The sequence below is a fragment of the Ovis canadensis genome, chromosome 11 (assembly GCF_042477335.2).
Source record: "Ovis canadensis isolate MfBH-ARS-UI-01 breed Bighorn chromosome 11, ARS-UI_OviCan_v2, whole genome shotgun sequence".
In the NCBI taxonomy this organism is placed as follows: domain Eukaryota; kingdom Metazoa; phylum Chordata; class Mammalia; order Artiodactyla; family Bovidae; genus Ovis; species Ovis canadensis.
This window is the reverse complement of record NC_091255.1, coordinates 58583446-58605152: the sequence shown is the minus strand read 5'-3', so window position 1 is coordinate 58605152 and position 21707 is coordinate 58583446. Positions and strand designations below refer to the sequence as shown.

Sequence of the window (21707 nt, the reverse complement as noted above, 5' to 3'; positions counted from 1 at the left end):
TTTTCCAGTAGTCATGTATGGATGTGAGAGTTGGACTATAAAGAAAGCTGAGTGCAGAAGAATTGATGCTTTTGAACTGTGGTGTTGGAGAAGACTCTTGAAAGTCCCTTGGACTGCAAGGAGATCCAACCAGTCCATCCTAAAGGAGATCAGTCCTGGGTGTTCATTGGAGGGACTGATGCGGAAGCTGAAACTCCAATACTTTGGCCACCTGATTTGGAGAGCTGACTCCTTTAAAAGACCTTGATGCTGGGAAATGTTGAGGGCAAGAGGAGAAGGGGACGACAGAGGATGAGATGCTTGGATGGCATCACCGACACAGTGGACATGGGTTTGGGTGGAGTCCTGGACTTGGTGATGGACAGGTAGGCCTGGCGTACTGTGGTTCAGGGGGTCACAAAGAGTCGGACACGGCTGAGCGACTGAACTGAACTGAACTGAACTGAACTCGAATTTCAGGAACTGCCCTGAGTTCAGGGGAAAAGACGAGTTTCTTGATAGTGAATTCCTTATTCTATTTTTATTAGACACAGGGCATTCGATGATCATTCTAAAGAAAACTGCAGGTGGCAGTTTCTCAGGAGAGCCAGTTCCTGGAGTTCTCCACTTTCAAGCTCCATCTGAACAATCGGATTGTTCAGGATTGAATAATCGGATTGAATTGTGTGATCTCAATTCGTCAACTAACGATTGGACCCAGGCCACAGCAGTGAAAGTGCAAAATCCATACCATTAGAATACCAGGGAATGACTGTGCTTTAGAAATTTTTAAGTTTCCAAATGTAAGACTAAAATTCTTGACCCATTAATATTTCTCTTTATGATGGAGTCATCCAGAAGCATGATGTCAGCTTTCGGGAATGGCTGCATTTTTCAAACATCTGGTTATTTTGCCCCAAGCTGCCCCAGCCTTCAGTGCTCCTGGGAATTATTTGTCTTCACACTTTATTTTTTGAAAGAATCACATTACCAGTATTAATCCTTCCTCAACCAACACCCAGATATGCCTTTCCCTTCATCTGAACGTTCTTTTATTTTCTTCAAAATAGTATAACATTTTACTTATGGAAGTGCTTATGAACTGGGGTGCTTGTTGCTGCTTCAGGGAAGGTGAGGTAGGTCTGGCTCTGGCCCCGCCACCGACATTCATTGAGTAACTCAGTCCTGAGGGTGTAATTCCTGCAGTGGTCCCTCAGAGACAGGGAGGACGTGGGCTCCGCCAGGCTGGCTGAGCCACGTGGCCACCACAGGCCCCTGCAGGGTCTCTTATGCTTCCGGGCTGCCCAGACCCTGGTGCGCAGCCCACCGCCGATTGGACGCTCTCCTCTCCTCTCTGGGGAGGAGCCCTGTCAGTGTACCTTGAGGTCACCTTGCTGATGGGGCAACAGGAATAGAGATTCAGTGGTCACAGAAGCCAGGGGGAGGCAGCTCTGCCTGGAAGGGGAAGGGCTCACTAGGTGATTTAAACATGAGAACACTATTTCCCCCTGATCATGACAATGTGCTCATTGCCCAGCTTTACAAAAGCTGTTGTTGTTGGGTTGTTAAGTCGTGTCTGACTCTGTGACCCCATGGGCAGCAGCATGCCAGGCTCCCCGTCCTTCACTGTCTCCCAGGGTTTGCTGAGATTTGTGTCCATTGAGTCAGTGATGCCGTCCAACCAGCGCATCCTCTGCTGCCTCCTCCTTTTGACTTCCATCTTTCCAAGCATCAGGGTCTTTTCCAGTGAGTCAGCTCTTCCCATCAGGTGGCCAATGTATTGGAGCTTCAGCTCAGCATTAGTCCTTCCAGTGAATATTCAGGGTTGATTTCCTTTAGGATTGGCTGGTTTGATCTCCTTGCTGTCCAAGGGACTCTCAAGAGTCTTCTCAGTACCACCGTTCAAAATCATCAATTCTTCTGCACTCAGCCTTTTTATGGTCCAATTCTCACATTTGTCCATGACTACTGAAAACACCATAGCTTTGACTATATGGAACTTTGTCAGCAAGTGATGTCTCTGCTTTTTAACATGCTGTCTAGGTTGGGCACAGCTGTCCTTCCTTTGGAAAGAAGCAAGTGTCTTTTAATTTCATGGCTGCAGTCACCATCCACAGTGATTCTGGAGCCCAAGATCAGAAAATCTGCCATTGCTTCCATTTTTCCCCTTTCTTTGCCATGAAGAGATGGGTTCAGATGCTACGATCTTAGTTTTATGAATGTTGAGTTTTAAGCCAGCTTTTCCACTCTCCTCTTTCAGCCTCATCAGGAGGCTCTTTAGTTCCTCTTCACTTTCTGCCATTTAGAGTGGTATCACCTGCATCTATGAGGTTGTTGGTATTTCTCCCAGCGGTCTTGAGTCCAGCTTGTGGTTCATCCAGCCCTGCAATTCGCATGATGTACTCTGCATAGAAGTGAAGTAAGCGGTAAATGGAAAGTAAGTCTGCTGGGATGGTGTCCCTAGAGGGATCCCGTGGTGTGCTCACAAGCGCTGCGGCTTACGTACAGGATGCACAGTGCAGCGAGGGGGTTGGGGGCCCCATCCCTCCATGGCCCTGAGTGAGGCACCGCCTGCCCGCTTTCCTCAGTTAAACACCATCCTGCTACTGTCTCCCTGCCCCCGCACAGGCTTACCACCTGCGCTTCCCGCTGGTCCCCAAACAGCAAGTTCCCCCTTGTTCTAGTGCCTCTGAGCTGAGAGTAGGTGTCCTGCCCCCGGTGGGGCCCAGTCGGGTGTTCACCTTGGAAGGCAAGTCCTGTGCAAGCGTGACGAGCTCCCAGGCTTCTGCTGGGGCGTGGCAGGCAAGTCACCGGTGGGGCTGCAGGCGCAGGAGCTGGGGATCCCAGACGTGAGTCCCTGAGCCCACTCAGACCTTCCTCAGGGACTGGCCTGGCTATTCTGGGCCCTGGGGGAGCACCCTCAGAAACTGCCAGGGTGCCAGATGACTGGGGTGTTCAAACCTGCTCCCCACAGATTCCTCACCTGGAAGGTGAGAGGCATCCCTGGCATGGGAACTTTGGGGGCAGGATAAGTCCACTTTTGTGTTGATTGGTTGATTTTGTGTTGTTCTTTATTAATTTGTTTAAAGTACTCTGTTCTAACAATGTGAATTCTTTCCCAAATCAACTCTTGTTTATTCAACAAACGTTTCTGCAGGGCTGAGTGGGAACCAGTGCCAGGAAGGGTGAGGCTTATGCCCCAATCCCGGGAAATCCCTGGGCTAGCAGGCCCAGGAGGGACAAGCAGTTACAAAAACATACATAAAAGTTAGAGTCCTTCAAAGAGGCTTCCCTTCATCCCACTGAGCCTGAGAGTGGTCCACATGTCCCGGCTTCTGGATCTCTCTTGCCCCAGTCACCCCATGTGACCCCCAGAGAAGGTGGTGGAATATCTTTCACACACAGAGTCTGCTCTCTCCTTTCGCCCCAATCCTGAGAAATCCCTGGACCAGCAGGCCCTGGAGGGACATGCAGTTAGGAAACATACATAAAAGTTAGAGCCCTTCAAAGAGGCTTCCCTTCATCCCACTGAGCGTGAAAGTGGCCAGATGTCCTGGCTTCTGGATCTCTCTTGCCCCAGTCACCCTGTGTGACCCCCAGTGAAGGTGGTGGAGGAACCTTCACACACAGTCTGCTCTCTCCTTTCAACTTTCTGCCTCCATTCCCAGAATTCCCCGAGAATCAGGACCCTTCTCTGGGAACACTCTAACCCCAGACCAACGAGAGCCCAGGACGTGGCTATTCTGATCCCGGTAGACGCCCTCCCTCCGTGGGAGTTTCGGAGAGGCTTCTCAGGAAGAGCGCTGCGGACAGAGGGAGACTCCTCATCTGTTCCTGGGGGAGGCAGGAGCTGGGAAAGCCCTTCTTCAGGGGCTGCTTGAAATGGTCGTCGAGGAGGTGGGCCTCTGGGGTCTCTCCTGTGGCAGAGAGGGGCCCTGCTCTTGGAAGTGCCGCTGAGCTGGAGGAGCCAGTGCTCCTGGGACCACGTGAGGGTCTGCGGGGAAGCAGAGGATCTGGTTGGGGCCCTCCTGTGACAGTAGCTGCACCAGTTACAGGCTCCATACACAGCTCCTGTGTGTGGACGTGTCTGGTGTGGACTGAGGGGCTGTGGTGAAGCCTGGCACGTCTGAGAGTACTGTCGGGGCATCAGCAGAACCAGGCAGCTTAAACCCCCAACTGTGCAGACAGCATCCTCGCAACTTCCCTTTGACCTGCCTGCATGCTAAGGCATTTCAGTGGCGTCTGACTCTTTGCGACCCACTGGAGTGCAGCCCGCCAGGCTCCTCTGTCCATGGGATTTCCCAGGCAAGAATTCTGAAGTGGGTTGCCATGCGATCCTCCAGGAGATCTTCCTGATCCAATCTGGGGATCGAGCCTGCATGTGCTTATAGCTCCTGAATTGGCTGGCACGTTCTAGTGCAACCTGGGAAGCCCCTTCCTTTTGAATCCATAGAAACATATACTTCCGGAAAAGCTAGACGAACATAAAATGTCATCAGGAAGTAAGTCTGAGTCTGGGAAATACAGTTGTTTTTTTTTACAGTTTCTTCATCCTGTTTTCCTCCAGAATTTCTACAACAATCCTGTGCTCAAGTAATCAGAGAATACTGTGTTCTTTAAGAAAAAACAACAATTTTTATTAGGTTAGAGAGAGCAAGGTTGATCGAGAAGGGACAGTAGAATGATCCCCCTTGACTATCTCGGGCTTCCCCAAGGTCCCGGGGCAGTGGGTGGAAGGGCTGGGGCCAGGCTGAAATGCCCACGGGCTCTAAGTGCAAAACCACGGGTCCTTTGAAGGCCATAACCTCCCCCTTCGGACCCATCCCTGGCCTTTCCCAGGGGAGGGCTATGGGACCCTGGTACCACCATGCTGCCTTTCCTGGGTGGAAGGTCAACCCAAGACTATCTGGAGAAGAGAGGGAGCTCCCAGGGGCTCCTGGATGGTCACCAAGGCCGAGGGGCCATCCCTGAGTGACTCAGCTGAGGGTTGCAGCCTGCTGGGCTTGACCCTGCACACAAAGAGCAGCAAAGAGTGTCTTGCTCACTCTGCAAAGGTTGATGCTCTTCGGCCAATGACCCAAGTGCACTTCTGTGCTCAGACAGGAATTAGCGATGTTAACGGACTCTGTGTATCTGGACAAGCAGACCCTCAGATGATTAGATGGGTGACTCAGGAAGAATTTCAGTGACCCCAGCTGCTTGTGTTTTCCCACACAAAGAAAAGCATCGTCACCCTTAACTTGAGCTGTATCTGTTCTTTGTGGCAAGCAGTAGAACCACCTTAGCCCAGATGTATCCTTCACCATCTGTGCATGTGTGCCAAGTCATTTCAGTCGTGTCCAACTCTGCAACCCTACGGCCTGTATCCCTCCAGGCTCCTCTGTCCATGGGATTCCCCAGGCAAGAATACTGGGGTGGGTTGCCTTGCCCTCCTCCAGGGGATCTTGCTAACCCAGAGGTGGAACCCAGGTCTCTTGCGGCTCCTGCATTGGGGGGCGTGTCTCTACCTCTACTGCCACCAGGAGAGTCCACCTGCTCTCCTGGCCAGAAGCCCCACGAACTGGCCTCTCCCCTCTCTTGGGACGCATTCTCTCACTCCATCATAGCTCTCTCACTGTGTGGTTTTCCTTTAGTCAACTGCATCCCCCCAAAACCTCCCCCAACGCCATCCTGTTCAGAGGCTCCCTCACCCTTGAGTAGGTGTCAGAAGGTTCAAGGGTCTTCCCACCCTCCTGGCCTGAGAAGATTGGCCCTCAGCTCCAGGACACTCCAAGAGCAAAGATGCCCCTCCTGTCCTCCCACTCCTCACCCCAACCCTGGGGCCGTTCTTTCTTCCTCTGCATCCTCATTTGAACTCTGACCTTCCCTCCTGGTAGAGCGTCCTGACCCAGGGCTAAAATATACGGGCCAGAGGCCACCAGGTCTGAGAGTGACTGAGGGTCAAAGTTTAAAATTGGGTTTTCCGCGGGAGGCTGAGGGCATGTGCCCTGGTGACATGTCCAGGTGCCCAGGCCTCAGCTGGTCAGCACACACCTGAGGGCTCAGGTCCCCACCTTCTGGAATGTGCCAGAGTCAGCCTGAGGGGGAGGTCCACAAGCTGAGAGCAGAGCCCAGCCAGCTGCTCAGGCTTCATGGGAACCCCAGGGGACTGTCCACACTGAGGCTAGCCCGCTTGCGTGGGGGTGAGGGAGGGAGAGAGCGTGCAGTTCCCTTCTTCGAGGGATCAGTAATCAAGAGCATTTTGTTCTGACAAGGTCCCTGCTTTCCAGTGGAATGAAGGACAGCCATTCGGAACACAGTAGGTTCTCCGTGAGTGCTGCTCAACAGCGATGGGTGTTCCTGGGATGGAGGAACACGTGTTTACAGAGCCAGCCTCCCAGCCCTTCCTCACTTTGGAGGTGGCTGCTGCTGTTTTATTTGCTGAGTTGCGGCCAACTCTTTTACCATCCCATGGACTGTAGACCATCAGGCTTCTCTGTCCCTGAAATTTCCCAGGCAAGAATACTGGAGTTTTGCCATTCCCTTCTTCAGGGAATCTTCCCCACCCAGGGACCAAACTTGCCTCTCCTGCTGGGTAAAAGACCCTGATGCTGGGAAAATTTGAAGGTGGGAGAAGGGGATGACAGAGGATGAGATGGTTGGATGGCATGACCAACTCAAATGACATGAATTTGAGTAAACTCTGGGAGTTGTTGATGGACAGGAAGTCCTGGAATGTTGCAGTCCATGGGGTTGCAAAGAGTCGGCCACGACTGAGTGACTGAACTGAACTGAACTGATGGGACCAGATGCCATGATCTTAGTCTTTTGAATGTCGTGTTTTAAGCCAGCTTTTCCACTCTCTTCTTTCACTTACATCAAGAGGCTCTTTAGTTCCTGTTCGCTTTCTGCCATAAGGGTGCTGTCTATGCATATCTGAGATTATTGATATTCATCCTGGCAATCTTGATTCTGGCTTGTGCTTCAACCAGCCCAGCATTTTGCACAATGTACTCTGCATATAAGTTAAATAAGCAGGGTGACACTATACAGCCTTGACGTACTCCTTTTCCAATGAGGAACCCGTTCATTGTTTCCTGTCTGGCTCCAACTGGACAGGCCTTCTAGGCAGCTGCTGTCGGGCGGAGAGGGGGTGGAATCCGATTCTGAACTGGGCCCTTTGTTGGCAGGTCTGAGTCAGCATGCCTGGGGGCCTGGTCTGAGGGTCTACTCAGGGTGAGGGAGCCTCGTGTGCTGGTGATCCCCTGTGCACACATGCACCTGCCCTGGTCTCCCCGTGGCTGCCCGTGCCCTCTGTTGGAAGAGTGGCCTCCTGGTGATGGTCTGCGGTGGGGGATCTGTGGATACAGGGCCTCCACTCATACCCTGGGAGCCTGTGCAGGGGGCCTGTGCCCCACGGTCATTCAGGGCTCCAGGCAGCCAGCGGCCCCTCCACCTGGTGACACCGTCGCAGTCAGCAGCGCACTTGGGCCTTCCCTGGCTGCGTGTATTGCAGTCATGTTGCAGGGCAGGTCACGGAGGACAGGGAGCGCCCTGGGTCACTTTTGCCCCGTGTCTCCTTCCAACCCAGATCTATACCTTTTTCTCAAAACAGACTTTGACACAGCATGCACGTATCTTTTTCTTTTTGCCTTTTGTTTAATCTTTACTTAGACAGCTTTGAGACTCTGCAGAGTGACTTGACCTTGGAGCTCAAGGTGGCTGGAGCCCCTCAAGCCACAGGAGTTGCCCCCAAGCACCCGGTGCGGTCCTGCTGGGCTCACCGTGCACTTCCGATAGCCCACCTGCGCCATGACGGACTTAACCACAGCCAGGTGCTCTCACAAACACGGGCTCACGTATGCTCACATGGAGCCACGGGGCAGGGAGCGATCTCTGCTGTCCTGGAGTCAGACAATGAATAAAGCTCCAAGACAGGTTCAGAGTTAATGACTGTCAGGAGGACTTTAGAGTTTAATTTTAGATTTAAGCATGCTGAAGAGGAGAGACCACATCAGATCTCAGGACCGTGCTGGTGTGATCGACCCTGTCCCCTGCCTGTGCATCTCTGGAGCACCTGGTCACATGTGGCTTTGGTTCCGCAGGTCTGGCCAGCTGCAATGCTGTGTGCTGCTTACCAGCTGCGGCTGCTTCTGGACCACACTGGGGAGGTGTCCAGGAGCCATGCCACATACTGGCCCACACCTCACAAACCTGGTGGCCACAGATTTGTCTCAGGTGGGTCAACCCCGCTCCACAGGCAGGCACTGTGGCCAGCCCGCCCAGGGGCAAAACTTCCCCTGTGGCTGGAGCCCAGAGGGAGAGGGGCCCCAGCTTCAGGGGCTGATCATGGCCAGAGCTCTCTCTGTCCCTCTGCAGGACACGAGTCAGGGAGATCATGGCACAGCGCTGGGCGGATCAAGGCCAGAGACGCCCAAAGACTCGCGCTTTTCTTTCAATAGTGCTAAAGCCTCTGACTTTCTGATTCTTGTTTCCTTTGAGAGGCTTCACATTGACCTGTCCTCATGGTGGAAAAGTGGGACTTGGGTTTCTATTTCAGTTCTGAGTCCCAGTGGTTGGAGGGATGGAAGATACTGGAGCCTCAGGACACACAAAAGGAAACCAGAGCTGGAGGAACGGGCCGCCACCTGCTGGCCAGGCAAAAGGGGTCGTCAGGGCCAAGGCCCCTCCGTTAGTCCTCCTGCGATTCCTCAGGCTGGCTGCTGCCACCCTGCTGCCCTGGCCATCACCCCACAACCTTTCTTCATCTCTCTCTCCTCCTCCAACTCATCCCTCCCTCCCCTGACATCTGATGCGCTTTCCCTGCCAGGTTTTTTGGGTTTTTTTTTTTTTTGAGACATTCCTTTGACCAGTTTCTTTAGGGGAGCCTGGAAACACACCTGTCCCCATGGGAGAGGGCATGATGGACCTGTAAGTCGCTGAGCTGCCCTGCAGAGGGCGCCAACAGCACAGGTGTGGCAGGGTTTCCAGTGACAGGGAGGCTTTAGGATGAGGGTCTAAAAAAATCCACTATAATTCATCATGATACCCTGGGATCAGGATACATTGGAAAGTCAAGATCACAGGGAAGAAATGTGGAGCTTGGCAACCTATTGCAAAAGCAGCAAGTTCCTCCTCCTCCTTCAAACACAAGTGTCCAGAATTAGGCCAGCAGCTAGCCCGGCCCCTTTTTACCCTTTCCACCCTGTCTCTCCTGTTTCCTCCAGCAGTGGCTTGGAAGCCAAGCCTGGGGCAAGGGGGGGGGGGGCAGCAATGGCTTTAATTAGTGAATGATTCTATAATCTCCTGTACCACATTCCTGGCCATCTCGGTTTTGGTTTCCTAACACCTGAGCAATGTGCTCCCTTGTCTCATTTGCCTGCAGCTTAGATTGGAGACCATGTACATGGTTTAATAGCTTCTTTCTTAGTGGTTTTCCTAATTATAAGACTGTTGCAAAAGGGGAAACATCTTCTAAGACCCACAAAACCTGTATCCCCAAGCCATTGATATAAATGACTTTAAAACTTCGATTACTGAGAGAATGGCATTTAAATTGACAGAGAATTCCTACGTCGTCTGGGTCTGAGTATGTGAGTACATTTTAGCCCAAATGTCCTGAGAGTCCAACATCTAGAGTCTTGCTTTCCAAAAAGAAGCAGAATTTGCAGCTTTAACCCAGGGCCGTGCGTGGGGTGGCCGGCACAAGGCACGTTTCCTCCTCTCCAGGCAGGCCCCATCCCACCACAGGGACAGCGTGTCATTCTGCCCCATTACTCTGCCTGTTCGAGAGGCTTCGATGTGAAGAGATTCTGTTTTAGGGTGTGACCTCCACCCACCAGGTCGATTGCCCAGCCCACTCCCGAGGCACCGCTATGGTGACCTCCTTTCTACTGCAGCATAGACGAGCCGGGGTACTGAAGACTGTGCTTCTAGAAGCTGGAGTGTTCCGAGGACTTGCTCCTACAATTTCTCTTTCTGCAGAATCAGGAAGGAATGAAAAGGAATTGCCACCAAATCCCAAGAAGCAAAGTCCACCCAAAGAGCACACACCAGCCACTGCCTCTACTGAGGTGTTTGAGAAACCACCTTTAAGAATCTCCAGCATCATGATTAGGGCACATACACCTTCTTAGCCCCTTCATGGATCACAGCCCTGTGGTGGTGAAGGGGCTTGTGTAACTCAGTGAAGCTGTGAGTCATGCCACAGGGGGCCACCCAAGAGAGACAGGACACAGTGAAGGGTTCTGACAAATCTGGTCCACTGGAGGAGGAAATGGTAACTCCTCCCAGTATTCTTGCCATGAGGACCCCATGAACGGTATGCAAAGGCAAAAAGATATGATACCAAATGAGTGCCCCACCCCACCCCACCCCCAGATCAGAAGGTGTCCAATATGATACTGGGCGAGAGCAGGACGAGCAGAGGGCAATTACTAAGAGCTCCAGAAGGAATGAAGACACTGGGCCAAAGTGGAAACGACGCTCAGTCGTGGATGTGTCTGGAGGAGACCGGAAAGCTATGGCAGAGAGTGTCATTTTCAGGGCAAGAGGCCCAGGGTGTGAATCAGTCAACGCCAGACCCTGAACAGGCTGCAGAGGTTTCTCCACAAGACAGTGACCTTTGGCTGAGGATTCAGGGCCTTGGATTCTGACAGGCACCTTCTGTTTCTCCAGGTCTCAGGGGGCCTGACCAGGCTAGAGCCCAGCTGAGGGGCCACACCAGCTGTGGGGGCCCTGAGCTCCACCAGCCTGGCATGAACTCGGCTGGTTTGAAGTTTCTCAGCACTGGCCTCGCACTGATTCGGGGTAGGATGCCCTGTGGTAAGCACACACGTGTCATATGCGGCCTGGCGCAGGATGAACCCCAGACAAGCTTGACTGTTCCTGGAGTCTTAGTACAAAGATGAGTTCCAGGACCAATTTGGAAACGACCGCCCGCCACAGTATCACTTGCTCCTGGCATTGCAGGGAGTGTTCGTGGGCACCAATGCTGCCAGGACAGTCTGATGAGATTGCAGAGAATCTCAATTGTCACAGAGAGAGGCAGAACAGTCCTCAAGGATGCTGCCGCATCACATCTGGCAGGGTGACCTCGGAGCCACCCCCTCCCCTCACCATTTTGCTGAAAGTTTTACTTTTGTTTTTGGTTTGAAGGATTCATTAACAAAAGAAACACTTGTCACACAATAAAAAATTTCAATATTTACTAGAAGATTATTTGGCTTAATTTCAATATTCAGCCATTAAAAGAAGAGAAATAGAAACAATAGAGAAAAGTAACAGTACATACATCATCACATGGGGCCGACCAACATCCAGATTTAGAGCTGGAAAGTCCCTCGACCACAGCCATATGGAGTCCCAACTGGGAAAAGGTCCGCATCACGCAGGTGAGACTTCAAATTGCACTTTTGGAGGCTCCCGCTTATAATCCCAGGACGCCAGCGGATATCACCATCTGTGGGTGTGCAAAAATGCAGCTCTGGTTTTCCTTTAACTTTTACAATGTTGTTTGTTTCACCTTGTGAGTCACGAGATTTTCCGTGACTGGCTCCCAACCCCAGGGAGTTAGCCAGAACTCCAGGGGCTCCGGAACCCCAAGCCCCATTCCCCTTCTTATCCAAAGTGCCACTTGACTTGCTGGTAACAATTTGTGTGTTTGCAAGTAGGCACATAGTCCCGGCAAGAACAGAAGTCAGTCAGAGGCCTTCTCTCCAGCGGATGAAACCTGAACAAGACTTCCTCCATTTTAATTTCCTAACACTGCCCCCTGCCCATTTGCTGTCAAACCCAGCTCACTGACATAACACCCTCACCCCCGCACCCCACTCACAGGCTTCTGCATGGCCTGGGTTTCCATCTGCAGGGGAAGGCTGGATGGGCCACCCCTTTGCCCTTCTTGATGCTTCTCTGTGTCTCTGCTTCACCCAGACTGTGGACATAGGCTACAGACGGGGTGATGATGTTACTGCTGTGTGTTTATTATTTGCACAGTAGTTCATGTTCATTTTAGAAGCCTTGGAAAACGCAGATAAGCAGAAAATCCTTCCCCAAAATGGCCTTGGCTAACATCTGGTTCTCAGTCCTCTAGGTTTGTGGTTCCTGCCTTGGGGTCCAGCCCTCTGCACCTCAGGGTCCTGGGGTTATTAGTCAAGTCTCCTATTGACTTTTATTCAATAGACCTGCCCGAGGCAGGAGGGATCTAGGAACCAAGGTACCTGCTCCAAGGCCCTGGGAACAGACCCTACACCAGGGGCGCATGCAGGCACACTCAGACACTGCACACCCGCACTCACACACATGACCAGCTCACACTCACAGCCCCACTCTGTGGGGCTGGGGTAGCAGCAGAGCTGGACCGGGGATGGCTTCCACATGCCCCCAACCCCCCAGACAGGGCTCTGCCGGGAGAGAGCAAAGGACCCTGAGGGTGCAGCCCCCTGACTCCACAGACCAGAGAACAGAGGCCAGACAGCTCAGAGTCGGGAGTGCTCGGACGTTTTCAAGGACAGGCTCTTAGTTTCGGTTCTGATGAGAGCCAGGCCAGCACTGGGCTGGGGCTCCTTTCTGGAGGCTGCGGTTTGGGGTGGGGACATACAGGCCATGCAGCCTGAAGTCACCGCCAGGGGGCGCCATCGGGAAACAGTGAGTCAGCACCAGAGGAGCAGGCCTGGGAGCAGAAGCTGCCGCCCCATGGCTGCGCCCCAGTGTCCTTGGGATCCCCGGAAACCTGAGGGGCCTGCACAGCCCAGTGGGGCAGGGCAAGGGCTCCTGGAAGCCCCCAGTTTCCATAATCCTTCACCACCCAAAGACTTATGGGTGTGATTCAGTCTTGTGTTTACGTGCTGGTTTTGTCTAGTTGTGGGTCTTTAAACAAAAGTGCAACGCACAGCAGGAACTGGGCACCTGAGCAGGGTCCTCGCCATATCTGTGCTCCTGCTTCCAGGCGAGGTCCTCATTGGGCCAGGGGTGGGCCTATTCTTCCCACATGGAGCTGGGAGCTGAGGCATTAGGTAAAGCAGGGGGCGTGTCTATGCCTCTGTTGGGCAGTTTGTGTGCCTGTCAATGTCCCCTCAGGGCACAGCCCCCTGATATCCCCTCACAGAGTCCTCTCACGGTTCCCCTCAAGTTCCGCGCATGGCTGTTCCCTTGATATTCTCCTCATGGCATCTCCTCAGGAGGTTCCCTCCTGGCTTTCCCGGATGATGTTTCCTTCCTCGCGGGGTCTCCTCCTTATTACCCCCTCGTGGCGTCCCCTGAGCCTGTTCCCCTCGTAGTGTGCCCAGTGGTTTCCCCCATGGCGTCTCCTCACGAGGTTCCCTTCACGGCTGCCCTCATGGTGTCCTCTCGTGACATCCCCGGATGACGTTTCCCTCATGGTGTCCCCTTGCGGCCTCCTCTCACGCTTCTCCCTTCGGAGTGTCTCCTCTTTGGGTCCCCTCATGATGGCCTTCGGGACGTGCCCTCATGGCGTCCCGCGCCGTGTGCAGCAGCGGGGTGGGTGGCGGTGACGAGAGCGGCCCTCGTGCGTCCCGCGGATCCTCCAGCGCAGGCGGGTCCGCAGCCCCCGGGCAGGGCCGTCACGGAGCGGAAGCGGAGCGCGTGCGACCTGCGCCTGCGGCCCGGGGCTGGCCCTCCCGGCTCATTCTCCGAACAAGCTTGGGTTTTCTCTGACCTCAAAACAAATAAACTAAACTGAAATAAATCTTAGAGATGGTTATTAACTGACAAATGTGTTATTCACCGAGCGCCTCAGCCATCCACTCAGATGAGAGCCGGTGACGAGCCCGGTCTCCACGAGGGCAGGCGGCCAGGCACTGAGGCCGCATTGCTATGGTTTGCCCAGAACGTTTAATCCTCAGCATTTTGTCCTAGCCTCCTAGGAGGTGTGTTTTGAAGGAGATGCTATTTTTACGGGGTGGTGAGAGAAAAAGGAAATTCTCCCAGCAGCGTCCCAGGTTTGCGCCTGTGGTGTCTGGCGTGTTTGAGTGAAGGTCTGGGGCTGACGGGCTCCATGTCCGCGGGGCCGCCTCTCCATTTCACAGGTGGGGCCAGGGTGGGCGGCTTCTCCGAATCAGCATCACTCAGGCCTTTAGGATCAGAGACTTTCCTTAATCCGTGCACCCCAGAAGCGTGAATCCTAAGTCCCCTCGGTGGCCTGGTAGGCATGGGTGGGGTAGCTGGGCCCAGGTCACAGGGCTCAGGCCCCCTCTGTGCCTCACGGAAACCAGGGGAGCCCCAGCCTGGCTCACAGGGCAGCATCCGTTCCTGCAGGTGGGGGCAGGGGAACACGGGAGACCTGAAACCAGGGTGGAAGGTGCGCCTCCCCCAGCCCCTGCACACTGGGGAGGCAGCGGAAGCGAGTCAGAGGGAATCTGAGCAGAGGCGTGCTGCAGCCTTCCCTCCTTGGGAACCTTCCAGCAGGGGAGCCTGTGGCCCCAACTCCAAAGACACCCTGACTTCCACATGTCTCTAGGCAGCAGGGCGGGGAGCACGGACAGGGCCACGCCCAGGGGCACACTGGGCTGGTGGCAGAGGTAACGGCCTGACTCTTGCTGGAAGATACAAGACTGAGCTTTCTGCCGATGGTGGGAGCAGGGAGCCATCGATGGCAAACAACTCTCTGACAGTGCTGACAGGCGCCCAGTCCCTTCCGCACCCTCACTTGCCTCCCACACCCAGCCTGCAGTGACCCTGCCTGCCTGAGGCACCCATGAGACAAGCAGGGTGAACCCACAGCCACTCTCTTCCTACATGGGGAGATGGGCATGCTCACCATGAACTGGGAGGGCAGGTTGTAAAACCAGAACCCTTTGCAAGAATAGGTGACTTTCAGCCATGATGGGGAGATGGACATTTTGATATATCTGGTTTCAGCTGCTAGCTGGTCTGTGTGGCCATGGGATGTGGCTGGGAACCCCAAACGCTGGAGGAGGATCAGCCAGATGCAAAGGCTTTTTTGAGGGTCACTCTGTGGCTCCCCTGGAGGCTCAGATGGTAAAGAATCCATCTGACAGAAACTTCCCTCCCACTTATAGGTATTTGTGTCCCTTTCCCCTGATGCTGCAGGGGGCCCCATTTCCCAGTCTCTGGGCCACTCAGCCTTCTTCCTCTCCAGACCCAAGACCTCATTCATTGTTAATGGCTATCGGGGCTGTTGTGGAGAAGTCAGTGCTTCCCAGCCTCTGGTGTTGTAGGGAGGCCAGGACAATGGTGGCCACCTGGGCCTCAGTCCGTAGTTTTCGGACCCTGGGTTGAGGGGCTGGAAGCGTGGCAGCTCTCCCAGGGCCAAGGCTCCCACAGCAGCCAGGTTCTCCCCAGGCCTTCTGGGCCCACTGGTGCCCGCATCCCATCTTTGGGTGGAGGACTGTGGCCTAGAGGCTGAGTCCCCCTCCTCTGCCTTCCTCTTGGCCCAGGGTGAATAAAAGAGGATGGTGAATTTCCTCTTAAGCAGGACAGAGTATGGGGTGTCTGTGGGTCTTCGGATCTTAACATGGTTACATCAATCAGGCATCAGTAGGGCACGGCCCAGAGTGTTCTTCAGGCAGAGCACCCACTGACCTTGAATTGGGTGTGCCCTCCTGTCAAGCCCAGAGCTGACCCCACAGCCATGTGGTATGAGGCAAGGCTGGAAAGTTCCACTGTGGGGTAGAGATTTGGGGTGGGCTCAGCTCTGAATGTCGAGAGACTGGCAGCAGACTCTCAGGGAAGCTTCAGGATGTGGGGCTGAGGTGGGTCTTTGACCTGGCATCTGTGCTGCCCTGCAAGGATCTGGGCCCCATCGCACCTGCTATATATGAATAGCCATCCATTTCTCTGTCCTGGCAGCCTTGGGCTAGAGAGCCAAGCATCCAGTGTTGGCCGAAAGCCACACGTGCATGTGCCGAGTGAGTGCAGGTGGTTTTCGTGTGGCCAGACAGCCCTAAGAAATTTCCTCCCTGGAGACCCCTCCTCGGGCTGGACCCTCCTGTGCTGATGGTTCTGGGTTCTGGTTGGGGTTTGAGGTGGGAGCATATTGGGTTTGCTGGGTGCCCGCTCCTGGCAGGGGCTGTCCACCACCCTACAGACACTTCTTGCTTAAGGGGTATCTATTTCAGGGGCAGAATCTTGCAAAGGCCCAGAGGATCTTAGCAAAATTGTAGGCAGGAAGCAATAAAAGCATCGGGCTTGTGAAACACGCCCCATTCCAACCTTGTCCTGCCTTTGTTCATCACCAGCACTCCCTGGGCGCCCGCACGTGCCAGTGCCAGTGCCAAGGGCAGAGGGTGAGATGGATGAGAGCCTCGTGGCCTGGAGACGACTCCAGGGATGGACTAGCAGACCTGCGGCAGGACACACAGCACCTGGTGGGAGGGGCGCCGAACCTCAGGGGCCACAGGAGTAGAGGACTGAGGAGGGGAGAGAGGGTCAGCAGCGAATCTGGGAACAGGGTTGCAAGCAGAGGCATCAGCACACGCATGGTCCCCAAGGCCAGAGAGTGCCTGGGGTTTCTGAGGGCCTGCAAGAGGGCCCGTGTGGCTGAAGAGGGGCAAGATGGGCCTGGGGGGAAGGGTCTCTAGGGCACTGCAAGGACTCAGAGCTAAACTTCCTTTAGAAAAATCCTTGAATGTCCAGATAAGCAACAAGTTAAAAGTTAAAATCAGTCAAAGATCCAGACACAGTATTTCTTTCTAGGTTTCCTGCCTTGGGTGTGCAGGGGCTGAATGACTTAATGTGAGCCTGTCCCGCTGTAATAGCAATATGAAAATGAACTTTGAATGACTTCAAAACACCTTTGGTCTGTTTTAGGCAAAATGGAACAGATTTCCACGACCGCCAAAGCATGGTGGTCCCACGTTCCATGCCCGATGTGTCTTAGGGCCTGGCCCAGGGGGTGCCGCAAGCCCAGCATTTCTGGCATGAACCTTTCTTTAACCTGGGAGATGCAAATACAGTCAGTTCTAGACCTGGACTCTGGGGGCAGCGAAGCTGTCGGGGTCCTTACCCTCCTTTGGGGACGGTCGCCAGGCACCATGCATCGTGTCCCATCCGAGATGCTTCATGGTGAGTGAGGACTCCCACATATCTGGTCTTCTACGTGTTTGGACTCCTTTTTTTTTTTTTAATATCTATTTATTTGGCTGTGTCGGTTCTCATGGGCTCTCTAGTTGTGGCATGTAAGCTTAGCTGCCTCATAGCACTTGGGATCTTAATTCTCTCACCAGGGATCCAACCCACATCCCCTGCATTGCAAGGGAAATTCTTACCCACTGGACCACCAGGGAAGCCCTGGTTGGGACTTTTTAGCTTGTAAGACTCACAGCAGCTCCCTTCAGATTTTTATTTTCTTCACTTAAAGATACATTGCTCAGCTCACTCGATGATTTGCTAGTCGGTTTAGTGTGCTCATCCTGAGGATTAGCAATGTGGACGTTTCACAAAGCACTGAAGGTAGCACGTCTAGAAAAACCTTCTTTTATCACATTGTATTTACCTTTACGAACATATTCAGTGAACCACCAACCAGCTCTATCTTTAAAGGAACTTCTCTACGCTGAAAAGAAAAGGCCACAACGAGAAACAGGCAAAGGATGAAATAGGAGGGCTTACACATAAAGGCAAACATACAATAAAAGAAGGAAACCATCCACACACACAGACAAGATAACAAGACCAGTAATCATGAGAGGAGGAGAGTATGCAGGCAGGATATTTGAAATGCACTGGAAAGGAGAGATAAGCAACTTAAAACAATCATGCACGTATGTGTAGACTGCTGTATCAGAATCTTGTGGTCACAACAAACCAAAAGTCTGTTATCATAGATACACACACACAGAAGAAAAAGGAATTCAAGTGCAGCACTAAAGTCATCAAATCATAAGAGAACAAAAGAGAAAAGGAAGAAAAAAAGACGTCCCATCCCACCTCCAAAAAACAACAACGACAAAGAATACATTCATTGGGGTTGTACAGTTTTGCTTATAAAGACATCTGGCATATAAGATTGGATGCGGTTTGGGAACAGGAAGGGGCAGCACGTGGGGCAGGTGGCAGAGAGGGGAGCCCCAGGGCTGGGGAAGACCAGGGAGGTGGGACACAGATTCCACCAGCAGCCACCTGTCCGGCCTCCCATCCAGAGGGGCTGCTCTATGCTTTGGGGGTGGTGGAGGAGGCCTCATGCATCATCTCAGGCCACTGATATCTTCATTTTGGTTCCACAAGTGCTTCCTGGAAGGTCCCTCAAACTGGTTCTTATTCATGTTCTAAAGACAAGAGAATGTCCATGATCAGCTGAGGACCCCAGACTGGGGCGTCTCCCAGGTGACCGCAGCATGGCCCTCCTGTCCTGGGGAGGAGCCCAGGCCTGGGTGGGGTGGAGGAGGGGGCGGGTCCTGTTAGGTCAAGTGCTATGGAACGTGAGATTTTTGCACTTTGGGCCCCAGAACCTGCTAAGGAGCCCTCCCTGGCATGTGCATCAGGAAGAGGCCAGGAAGTTGCCAAGCTTCCTAGTGCTCAGCCTGCTCTTCCCTGCACGTCCCCTCTGCAGAGTCCAGTGCACACAGCTCCCCAGCCCAGGCTCAGAGCCTCCTTACTTGGGGAAGTGGGGAGGATGGGAGAGATGAGAGCCATGCGCAGACACCTTTGCCTACAAGTGCGTCCTGTAGGAACATCCCCCACCCGCACATCTTAGGTCTCCTGGAAGGAGCAGGAAGCCCCCATGCCATCCCCCCAGGGGGTCCTAAGGATGGTGTGGACTCCATGGCCTGTCTGTGGTGGGGCGTCTGTGTTCTGGGACTGGGACTGCATTTGCTGGCTGGGGTCCTCTGGGGCAGGGGTTCTGGCTCTCGGGGACCTCATACTCCCCATTGTCTCACTAGTCTCGGTGGGTACAAGACCATGGGGCAGAGAGTCTATGCTGGGTCTGAGACGACCCCACCCCTGCCCCACCCACAGACCAGGCTCAGAGGCCAATACATTCTGGATCTTGAAGTTCAGAAAGCCACGCCTTCGGAACCAGGCTAGTGTGCAGATCAGCAGGCTGAGGAGGACTACCAGGGAAAGCATGGGGAATATTACCAGCATCTGGCCCAGTGCGTTCAGGATTAAGATCGGAACAGGCTATGCTCATCTGCCGACCTGCAATAAATGGCCGGGCCCTCCCTCCTTTGTTCACCTTTGCAGGAGGCCCACCACCTTGGGGGCACCCTCGAGGGGGACATGGCCTGTGGTAGGGAAGCCCATGGGTGGGAGAGTGGCAGGGGGATGGGTGCATGGACTGGGCAGGGCTCCCGGCACAGAGGGTGAGGGTGTCTGCGGAGGGAAGACCCGAGGGGGCTTTCTGGGGGCTCCCTTCCTGTAGCCCAGGATGAAGATAGGAACACCTACCTGCAGAAGGTGTGAGGAGCAGGTCTTGCGGGTCTGCCAAAGAGAGAGAGGGCAGGTTGGTGGGGGCCTGCCCTGACACAGCCCCTCCACCCCAGGTATCAGATGAGCCCTGGATACAGGAGTTCATGAAGGCCTCACTGGGTTCCCTGTCCAGGGCCCGGCTAGACTGAAGGGTGCCTTCTCTGCCCCTCCCACTGTTCCTGGTCCGGGGCAAAACTGGACCCCTGCTTCATGTCCCCAGGGCTCAGGGTGCCTCTGGCTGCGTATGGACAGGCAAAGGGTGGTGGGTAGGAATCGATGGTAACTTGGGGAGTTTGCAGCAAAGCAAGGGGTGGGGATGGGGGATAGGGGCGTTTAGGGAGGGAAGGCACCAGCTCCCTGAGCAGATAGGGACAGTGAGCAGGCACACATGCCGGGGCTGCCCTGAGAAGCTCAGAGAGGGCACAGATGTGGCGTGGGTGTGGCAGGGTGGAAGTCCTCTTCAGGCCTCATCTCCGTGGCTCTGGGCATCTCAGCTGGGCAGGAATAACTCCTCCCGAGTTGCTCCGTACTCCTACCCACCAAAAAGAGAAGCTCTTGGGGGTCAATTCCTCCCGACCCAGCCCTGCCCACCTAAGACGTTCAGTGTGGTGATTCTGATGTGTCTCTGGCCCCCCATCAGAGTCCACTTGTACTGCCCTGCTTGGGTGTCCTGGGCTTCAACAGATAGTAGGTACGCCACACCTTCCCAAATCCAGAGCTGCCATCCATCCTGGCAGAAGTCTCCCGGGCACTTTACACTGCAGATGGGCTTCCAGGGTGCTGTGGGGTTCGCTTTCTGGGAGATGTTGATGTGGGAGACAGCCTTGGAGATGTTGCAACTCAGCGAGGCTGATGGCCCCTCACAACAGAAACCACACCCTGGGTGCAGTTGGGGTTGTCCCAGGCTGTGCGGGGGGAGGGCACACCTGTGGGTCATGGCTGGACCTCAGGACATCCACTGACTGCCCTTCCTGGGGTCACTGGCACTACCTGGAGCCTGGGCCCCTCCTGGCCTGTTCTAGGTCTCTCCTCCCACACCCATCTTGCCCCTGCTGCGTTCCCTCCCACCCCACTCCACCCCACCCCACCCCACCCGAGCCCCACCACCGGCAGAGTTGGGACCATGCAACTTACTTCCACTCTGAGCACTCCTGAAGGCGGCCAACAACAAGAGGACCCAAAGCATCCTGAGAGTGAGGAGAGGGCATGCTGAGGTCAGCATGGCCAGCAGGACGTGGATGAGTTTTAAGGGGTCCCTTGTCCTCCTTACTGCTTTTGGGGACACTCCCTGGAGGAAGGAAAGCTGATGAGTCAGAGTTCCCTTAGGCTCCCTCGGAGGCCTGTGAGAGGGGCTGCACCCTGGCCAGGGTGGGCAAGGGACCTCAAGCTCCTTCCTGACCCAACTGTGTCATGACCCTTCTTGACACCTTTATAATGTCTGCAGTGGGACCACTGTCAGACAGATGAGAAACACAGGTGAGACAGGAAACAGGTCCCTGGGAGACAAGTCCAATTATATTGCCTGGATTTTCTTGAATTTTATATAAAACACCCAAACGCCCTGAGCCATGTGTCCAGTAGAGACGGGCCGTGACACACAGAATCTCGTCTGGCCACTTGCAACTGACACCAGCCTGAGACCACCTTGGATGCACCCAGCCCCTTTTCCCCTTTTGCATTCTGAGGATTGGCATTTGGGGACACTTGGTCCACTCTCCAGATTGGCTTTTATCAACAAAAAGAGTCTTCCTGTGGAACTCGTGAGTTACAGTTCGGAAAGCTGAACTTTCACTTCCTCTGAGACAAATGCTCGTCTCAGGCATTGGCATCCAGTAAAACTGACATTTGGGCTTCCCAGATGGCACAGTGGTAAAGAATCTGCCTGCCACTGCAGGAGACACAAGAGAGGAGGGTTCAGTCCCTGGGTCAGGGAGATCCTCTGGAGCCGGAAATGGCAACCAACTCCAGGAGTCTTTCCTGGGACATTCCATGGACAGACTCAGACATGACTGAGCGACTAACACTTTCGCTTTTCATAATGACATGTAGCTACCGATAGGTACTACACAGAGGATGAGATGGTTAGATAGTATCACCAACTCAAGGGACATGAATTTGAGCAAACACAGAAAATCGTGCAGGACAGAGGAGCCTGGTGGGTTACAATCCATAGAGTTACAAAGAATGGGATGTGACTCAGCAACTGAACAACAACAAAAAGTAGCTTCACTGCCTGAAAAATCCTCTGTGTTCCATCCATTCATCCATCCTTCCCCCCAGGTCCTGACAACCATTGATCTTTTTACTGTGTCCTGAGTTTTGCCTTTTCCAGAATGCCAAGGAGTTGGTAACCTTTG

The 21707-nt window shown here is 54.0% G+C and overlaps 1 pseudogene; it reads right to left on the bottom strand.

The window, feature by feature from the left end:
* Positions 1–18904: 18904 nt before the first annotated feature.
* LOC138415490 (secreted and transmembrane protein 1-like) lies at positions 18905–20635 on the bottom strand (annotated as a pseudogene).
* Positions 20636–21707: the final 1072 nt, after the last annotated feature.